Below are 9,275 nucleotides of genomic sequence, written 5' to 3'. Positions count from 1 at the left end.
GTTTTCTGTTTTGTTTTTAGTGGTCACAGTCATCTAACCAAAGTGATCTAATGTGATAAATCGAAATTAACATATTTTTGACAGTGGAGGGAAATAAGGAAATTCAACACAAATTTCCCAATATGGCTAAAAGACAGGCTTTCTGGAAACTGTTAAGATAAACTGTAATCCAGACACCTAATTCTTCAGTCCACTATCCATGTGATACTGATTCCCACATTAAGGTTGAACAACATGGCTCAGAGTCTTGTTTAAGAGAAAGTGATCACCAAGCTGTCCCATCAGCAAAGAGGTAGTCAAGGCAGCCAGGCCAACTAGATCACACTTACTGGTCTAGCTGGTCCATTTTATGTGACAGATGGGACCTTGAAAACGCCAAACCAACTGGACAACCTTCATTGGTCTAGTTTCTCCGTTTTATATGACATTGAACACTTGTGTATGCAATGTTTGGGGGACAGGAATCAATCACTTAAAATCATATTTATTTGGCTTTTTATTTAAAGGATTCTGTCACGAGCCTTATTGAAAAGTCGTTTTTTTTTTTTTTCTTTTTTTAAAAAAAAAAAAAAAAACTTAGTCCTTGTTATCCAATAGGGATGGGTATTTGGGTCTGGCTGAGACTTGGCCTGTGACCATCATGGCAGCTGGAGCTCCCATACGGAGGTGACCAGTTTGCCATGTGGATATAATTTAGTAGACATTTGACAGTTTGTGTAGGTATTTGAGGGAAAAATCTCAACATTTGGCTTTTTTATTATGGCCACTTGGGTCAGGATGCTCTATTTATAAAGATAAATGTAATATATGAAGGGTGAGGGCTGGCTGTGCGTCCTGCCCTGTCCCGGGTTTGCGCGCTGCTACAGAGCTTCACGCTCTCCGCTCCACCCCTTAGCCTGAGAACCCACCGCAGGTGTGAGTTCTATGAGTCACTGCTAGGAGACAGCACATTTTCAGGCCAGCAACTATCCTTGCCAGGGTTTTTCTTTATATTTTAAATTATTTATTTTGCAAAATGTGGCGAAGACATTGTCTTTAGGATAAGGCAGAGAAACAGATGTTGCAGACTCCACGGCACCCAGGGGAGAAGTGGGTGTGAACACACTGGTTCGGCAATCTGATTCTCCTGAATTTCCCAGCCAGGCTCTTTCAGGGAGGCCTGTCGATGGGGGATTTGAACTGTTTGGAAACAAATGATTCTCTATCTCAGGTGAGAAACCAGGTCAGAAACAAAGGGCTGGTCAACTGATTGAGGCCGGCAACCGGGGAAGCTCCTGGAATCAGAATCCCGGCAGACGCCCTTTCTCAAAAGATATCCCCTGAGTCCTTTCTGCTTTCTTCACAGATTGGTTTTATGTAAAATGCTGAGTTGGACTACACGATTTCTTCCCACTCCACAATCTGTCATCCTAGTATAGATCCTGGTGGTTTTCCTCAAGTTTATGTTCTCACGCCCTCAATCTATAAATTTTTGTCTCCAGAAAAACCCTCCCAGGCACCCCATACAAGCACCATTCCTCATCAGTGTCCATGCACCATGCAGCCATATAGGGGGGCCGTGCACACCCCAAATCCTGAGCTTCACACTTAAACTCATGGGGAAGGCCCTTCAGAGCAGAGCCCACAGGCGGGTGGTGTTACATACACAAGCTTAGGGTACGAGTGTAAGATGAACTTGAAACCAGACACCTAATTCTTCAGTTCACTGCCCATATGATACTGATTCCCACATTAAGGTTGAACAGCATGGCTCAGAGTCTAGAGAAAGTGATCACCAAGCTGTCCCATCTGCCAATAGGTAGTCAAGGCAGCCAGGCAGCCTCACCTCCCCAGGCGAGGGGCGGGTCCCCAGTTAGGACAATAGGCAGCTTGCCTTCCACCAGACGCCAGCCTTGGCCTTCGTTCCCGACTCACTGTGGGTACCGTTCCACGCTGACCAGCAAGCCAGGCCGCTGAGGAAAGGGATCTCGCCCAGCTCTAAACTGTGCCGCTTAGACTTAGCAGTCAGTGGGACTTCCTTTCCCACCCACCCCCAGAAAAACAGAAAGCGCATCTGGGGAGCGAGCGAAAATTCCTTAGATGATTCCTAAGATTTCCTTGGGTATCTGGTTTTTGTTTTCATATTTGAGTGTGTGCATGTGTGCATGACTTTAATGATTTTTTTAACGGGGTGGGAGGTGGCTGGGGTGCTGGGGTTGAAGGAAGTTTGGGTTGATTTTTGTGGTGTTATAAAGAAGTTTTTTTTTTCCTGTTCCCCTGTCAGCTGGTCTGACAGATTTAAGAACTCTCATTCTTAAAAGACATTGGACTTACATTCTAGCATTTTAGACTAGGACTGTTCTACTGTGAAGTTCTGGCTCCTTTAGCCCGGTTTGTTTCTCCCTGCTCAGGTCTAGAATCCCAAGCAGTATTCTTTTCTGGCGAACATTGTGAGCTGAAGATGTGACTTTTTTTTCAAAGTCATCTCTTTAGCAATCCAGAGGTTCCTCGACCTCATTATTTGTCCTCTCTCCCCCTTATAGTCCTAAACCAAGACAGTTGACCTTTGCAGTGTCACGTGAGGCCGTCAGTCTAGAGGCCTTTGCATATGGCCCTGGCACCCGCTCTCTGCCTCTGGAAGCTAAAGCCTGTCTGGATTCCTCTTGGGATCTAACGTGGGATCTTCTGGACAGACAACCGTGACGTCAGCAGTGCTGGTGCTGCTGTGTGTGGACTGAACAGCTGCACTTTGCAGGGGACACACTGCATGGGCCCCGCTTGCGGTTCACTCAGGCCCGCTGCAGGAGTCTGGAGAACGAGAAACAGCGGACAGCCAGCACACTGCATCATCTGTCTTCCGTGCTGTTTCAGGGCGGGGAAGTGATAAACTATTTGCCTTCTGGAATTCTTTGTGAAAAATTAAAAAAAAAAAACAAACTTAGCTCAATGATATGATTGTCCTTTGCTTCCGCAGGCACTCTTCAATGGCCAGCGCTGCAGAGATTCCCAGGTCTGCCCTTGACCAAGGATGTCGAGGTCAGGGGGAACTGCTATGTGATCCCCATGGCAAATGAGGGGAGGGTGGTTGTGCCCTTCCTGCGCAGTGAGGGTTGTTTTAAACTGATGGGCATTGGTATGTTAGCTGAAAGGATTCCAGGGTACGGAAAGGTGGAAGAGAGCCCCCAGTGGGAGGGAGTGGAGGTGTCCATCTTGCATTTTGTGCTACAGGTCAGTCTATCCATTCATCAAAAGATACTGAGATACTGTGATACTGGTCTGAGGCCAAAGAGCTTTTTCCTGGGGAAAAATAACAGCAGCAACAAAAAGAGAATCCTCGTTGATCTCAGTGACTGCTTGAATTTTAAATCAAGCTTCCCCCAATCTCAAAAACTAGGCCGTAACACTGCCTTGCTGCAGGCTTTGTGCTGGGCACTGAGACGCTCAGAGGAGTAGGTAAAGTCCCTACTGCTGTGTGGGGCCCACATCCAATGGAGGAGCAACATAAAGCAGGTGACTGCCAAACAGGACGGCTTTATTTCCCAGATTAACAAAATGGGCGGAGGAGGACTATCAGAGCCGCTCTGCTGGGAAAGTGACATTTGGGTTGGGTTTTGGAGGATGAATTGGAGTTCAGAAGAGGGAGGAGGGTTGGGCACAGTCGGTGGAGATGCTGTCCAGGCATTGCCTGGCAGGACTATGAAAGGACCTCAGTGGGATTCATGGGAACTCAGTAGGGCGGAAGAGTTAGGCGTGCGTTGGGGTTGATAACAACAAACCAGACAGACACGATCACGCTGGCAAAGCAAGTTGGCTGCCTCCTTCTCAGGGCTGTCTCATCATAAGTGCAGAGCCCACCGTTTCTGGGAGAATTCTAAGTTTGGTTACCATCTTGACAGATAATAGAGGCTTCCAGTAAAATGTCCATGTCCAAAACAAGAAATGTTCCCACTCAGCTACAAATTTGGGAATCTTATGGTTTTTCCCTTATGATTGGAGCAAATGCCTGCCACTAGTAACTATAAAATAAAGATGTGTCTTCCCAGGAGGCTTTCTATAACGTGCTTTTGAGACGTTCTCGCCAACTAAACAGAGGAGAGAAATGATCCAGAGGTGATCTCCCTGACAGAAGTTAATTCGCTAAGGAGTTAAATAATGACAAAGTAAAGTTAAAATGAGGCTGGCTGTGTGAGGAGAAAATAGCATGTAATGGGTGACGCGTTCTGAAAACTAAGAGCAGACAGCTTTGGGAATAATTGTCACACCCACATGATGTTTTGTGGTGATGTTTATTATTTCACGGGAACCTGCTGTCCCTCAATTAAATGCGGCTGAGGGAGGAGGGCCAGCAGGAGAGGGGGGTGCATATGAGGGCTTCCCTGTGAGCCCGCGGCCCTAAGTCAGTGTAGGGCAGCTGAGACAAGAACCAAAGTCTGGACAATATCCTTTTGTGCCTGCTTGGAGAAGAGAGAAGTAATGATGGTAGATTTTAGTACATTTTATTACAAAAGATTACGTGAAAAATGGTGCTCCCTCCTATCCCAGGGACAGAGCAAGAGGAGTTTAGGTGCGCTTTCAGGAAGAATTCATTGACAAAATTGTCAGACACTGAATGGGGTTCCAAGGTAAGTCGTGGAATGGCTCCATTAAACTTGGTTGTTGGGCAAAAGTGTGGCTTCCTTTCTGCTCTGTGAATTACTGCAATGCCCTAGTTTTTTGCTTCCACCCATAGCTGATCTTTGTTCAGAAGCTTCTGTGACACCAGCTATGTTGCTTCCAACCCAAAGCCATCCATCCTCCCATCTGCCCTCAAAAAGAGTGGAAAGAATGAAGAATCGTCTCTGAGGATTGCCTTCTCTTTATTTTTAATTTATGGAGTTTGTTTTTATGCCCCTCCCTGTAGTTCTCCAGGCTGGCTTCCTCTGGAGCGGGTGCTTTAATAAACTTGCCATGTCTGAGCAATCCTAGGACCCACAGAGCACTAGCTTTGCCCCCATGGACCTGGCAAGGCTTTGCTGGGGGTTTCCCATTCCAGGGTGCCTGGGTGGATGTCTGGGCTCTTGCTAATGGGGGAATTTGATTTTCAGAGTGGAGCGGGCAGCTCTCTCTCTGTTCTTAGATGCTTAGAAAATAATCAGCGATAATTTCCTCTCCCAAAAGGAAATGAGAAGTTTGGAACAGACCCTCAGACAGGAGTTGAGTTGTCCAGGCATTTTGATGGTGTGGTCTGAAGGGCTTTAACTGCTGTTTAAAATTGCTAGCATAAATTGCAAAGACTTGAAGGGGATGATATTGTTGCTCAGGCCTAGCCCAGGGGAGGAAACCATGAGCAGAGCTGAGTGCAAGTGACAGAGTGGTGCAAGCCTGTTGAGAATCTGAGGGGAGAGGAAAGAGGCAGCTTCCAGAGCACCACACGTGGAGCAAAGTCCTGCTGCTCAGAGCAGAGTCTGGGAGAGAAGTGTAAGGAGCAGGGAGAAGAGACTAATGCAGGCCCGTCGCTGGTGACAGTGATGCCAGTCACAGGCCAAGAAAGAGAAGAGGGAGCCAATGGCGGAAGTAGTGTGGTAGGAGGGAGGCTTCAAATGGAAGTGGTGACAACCTTGTCGTTAGAGTTTTATCCTTTTAAGTCTGCAACTATGGGAGAGACTGAGGTGGTGTTGAGTTGAATTGCTTGCAAAGGAACAAGTGAGGTGACCAGTGCCCCCAATGCTTGGGGAACAGCAATAACTCACAATCAAGCAGCTCCATTGTCCCTGGACAGGGCCTCTGGAACCAGAGTCAAAAACCACTTCCTGTAGGAAAGACACAGGGACTGTGGACAGACACAGGAGGGAGTACCCAGGAGCAGGGAGCAAAGCTTCTGGCGAGAGAAATCCACCCAAGAAGGTGGGACTCATGGGAATTGCTGCCAGCTCGGTGTGGTGGCCAATCTCTCAGGCCCTGAGAGGGACACTCCAGCCCAGGGCTGCTTGACATCAGCCAGTCTCTCCTGTCACAGCCCGTCCAGCGTGAGTGCACGCTGCAAAGCCTGTAGGCCGGCCAGGGAGGCTGTGCTGGGCCCACATTCCTGTCTCTGTGAACCTTTTAGGATCCCAGCCGTGGAACAAGCTGCAGGAGCCCTGGACGCCCTCCAACTCCGTGAGTCAGTCCCTCCCCAGAGCAGCAGCAGCAGCTTAACTTTTCCCAGGGTGCTGTTCCACACATGGAAACCCCACCTCTAAAAGTTTCACATCTGGACCATTTGGCTCATCCGGGGAGGAGGCTGGAGGGCTTCTTTGAAGACATGACTTCCCTTAGGCCAGAAGCTTCCCAGGAATCACAGCAGCTAACTCGTATCATGCACCAAAGTGAACCGCACTTTCCCTACGTGTGCTGTGTAGTTTAATACAGCATGAACCTCAAGAAGTAGGAACTATTCATTAATCCTTATTTTTCAGATAAGGCAAAGAGCTAAGGGAAGCAACTCGCCTAAGGTAGTAAGTGGCCTGGGAGTCAGACAGAGGCAGTCAGAGCTCACCAAACTGCACCCACTTCCAAGCTGCTGGGGGATAATCTGTCTCGTTTCTTGTTTTCTCAGTAACATTTAACGTTTTAATCTCTCACTCTTGCACTCTCTCTCTCTCACCACACACACACAGCCCGATACATAAAGCTGGCACCTCTAACCCATGTCTGTCTCCCCTATGAAACCTCATATACTGATTATTCAGCTGGTCATACTGCAAACTCTCAGATAACGTATTGCTGGAGACTTGGATGTTAGATACTGAATAAACGAGGAAAGAAATTTATGTCAAGGGGCAAGCTAACAGTTTCATTTAGAATGCTTCTCCCATTTCAAAACTGGTGCCTTGATTGTTTCTTATGGCAGGAACGACGCAGAAACAGCTTAAATCATTCGGTCTTTTTTTTTTTTTTTTTTTTTAACTTGCTGTACTGGTAACCCTTTTCATTCTTGTGTAAGAAATTGGAACTGTAGCACATAATGATGCTTTGGTATGAAACAATGGTAGGAATAACAACGATTTCTTCTGAGAAGCCTGTGTTAAAGCACTTGGATACTGATAACTGGCTTACAGGGACGGTGATCTGGGAGGCCTTAAAACTGGCTCTCCTGAACACCACTCAAGCCCCAGTCCCATCCGCTCCCCCTTTGTTAGCTCCTGTCAGTTGGTGCCTTTCCTAGGAGTTTCTCCCGCTGCAGCCACCCCTGGTAACACCCGAGTCTATAGATAAGAAAGGGATTTCAATCCATCTGGGGTGTTAACTCAAAATAATCATCTTTATGGCTGTTTCTTCATCAGTGGGATGGAAGTGATGTTCAGAAGAGTAGGAGGCAGTGCTCTGACCCTCAGCACGATGTTCCTCAGACACTGCAAAGAACCAACTAGGTGTCCAGCTGACCGAGATAGTTTGTGGGAATTCACGTGACTGGAAGGCTGGGGATGGAGCCCACAGATCCCAGGGATTCTCTCCAGCTCCGTGAGGCTGTGGAAGTGTCTGTCAGGAGAGCCTCCTCCATTTAGTGCCTGGCCCAGTGTTAGATGCTCAGAGTGGGGTTTGATGATCCAGAGTTCTGTCCCTAAAACTTGCGGACAACTTAACCGTTCTGTGTCTCAGTCCCGTATCTGTAATACGAGGCCACTGACCACATGATTTGTAAGGTGCCTTCAAACTCTTAAGAAAACATTACCTACACTGGATTCCTTGAAATGTTAAATAAGAAAATTGCTTCCACAAAGGTTTCTGGGTAGAGATATTGAGAAACCACACCTGATAATGGTTGCCAAATTGTGAGTCTAAAATAATTAAATTTGCCTGGCTCCTATTTGATCAGTTGGGTTTTGCATAAACTACTTTACATTTCCTAGGTTTCTTTTTTTAACCTTACACCTGTAAAGTAGCTCCTAGTTTCATCAAAGTAGGAACCACATCAGAAGAAAATGAATTGTTGGTGAGTGACTGTATGTTAAAAATTAGAAATAAATTAGATCGGCTGGGTGCAGTGGCTCGTGCCTGTAATCCCAGCACTTTGGGAGGCTAAGGCAAGCAGATCGCTTTGAGCTCAGGAGTTCGAGACCAGCCTGGGCTTCATGACAAGACCCTACCTCTACAAAAAATACAAAAAAAAAAAAAAAGCAGGGCGTTGGTGGCTTCCGTTTGTAGTCCCAGCTACTCATGAGGCTGAAGTTGGAGAATCGTTTGAGCCCAGGAAGCAGAGGCTGCAGTGAGCTGAGATTGCGCTACTGCAGCCTGGGCAACAGAGTGAGACCCTGTCTCAAAAAATAAAATTAAATTAAAAAATAAGATCAAGGCTAATTCTAGACAAAATTAAATTGTTATTTCTAGTACTTTCTCCTTTCAGCATCTTTCTTCAACTCTTCCTCGTTTCTGTGCAGCCTCAAGTCCTCACTGCCATCTCTCCCAAACACTTTCTGATGACTGCCAATGGTGAACAAACCCCTGCACCCTAGGAAGAAGGCATTACCCCTCTGGCAGAGGCGGTCGTGTGCATCAACTCCTCCAGGTTTCTCCTGCATTTCCCACCTCCCCTGCATTCACATCGGGGCCGGGGACTGGTCGATGGGCTGTGAACAGAAGTGACAGGTGTCGCTTTGGTCTAAGGCAGTTGGGAACAGTTGTGAGTTCTCTTTACTCTCTTTATCATCACTGTGACTGGAAGGGAAACACCGAGATGGCAAAGTTGCAAGATGGAAGCTGCCTGGATCCGTGAGCTGCTGTTAGAGAAAAGCTACTAAGGAATTTCCTGACTTGCATTACACTGTCCCATGAAAGAAAAAATAAACCTCGGTCTTAAGCTGTTGAGATTTCTTGGTTTGGTACTTCGGTCCAGCCTAGCCTAGTCTAACACATCCCTTCTGAAGGTATTTAATTTTAAGAGAGAGTCTAGGGGGAAAGGCAATGCAAAATGCAATGGAAATAACTTCTCCTAGTAGAAATGTAGGCATCTGCGGAAAAAAAGGTTTGAGTCAGGAACCTTCTTAGTCCCACTGAAATCAGGACACATAAAGCAACATTGTATGCCTCCGAATGATCCTGTGCTGCAAGGAGAATTTACAAATGCTCCAAAGAAGACAAGTTTAAGACATTGTTCCTTCAGGCAAAATGTACCCAGGACCAGGTTCTAGAAAAAGGCAAAACAAGGGAAACAGGCTTTTAGAATGATCTTGAGAAAACAAGGACCAAAGACCAAATTTCCCTTTTATCTGCCCCACCGCATATTATCCATTTCCTAGTATTAAAATATCTACTTGGCTTCCTCTGAAAATTCCACAAGG

This window comes from Piliocolobus tephrosceles, chromosome 1, assembly GCF_002776525.5.
Source record: "Piliocolobus tephrosceles isolate RC106 chromosome 1, ASM277652v3, whole genome shotgun sequence".
NCBI lineage: Eukaryota > Metazoa > Chordata > Mammalia > Primates > Cercopithecidae > Piliocolobus > Piliocolobus tephrosceles.
This window is presented reverse-complemented; position numbering follows the sequence as displayed.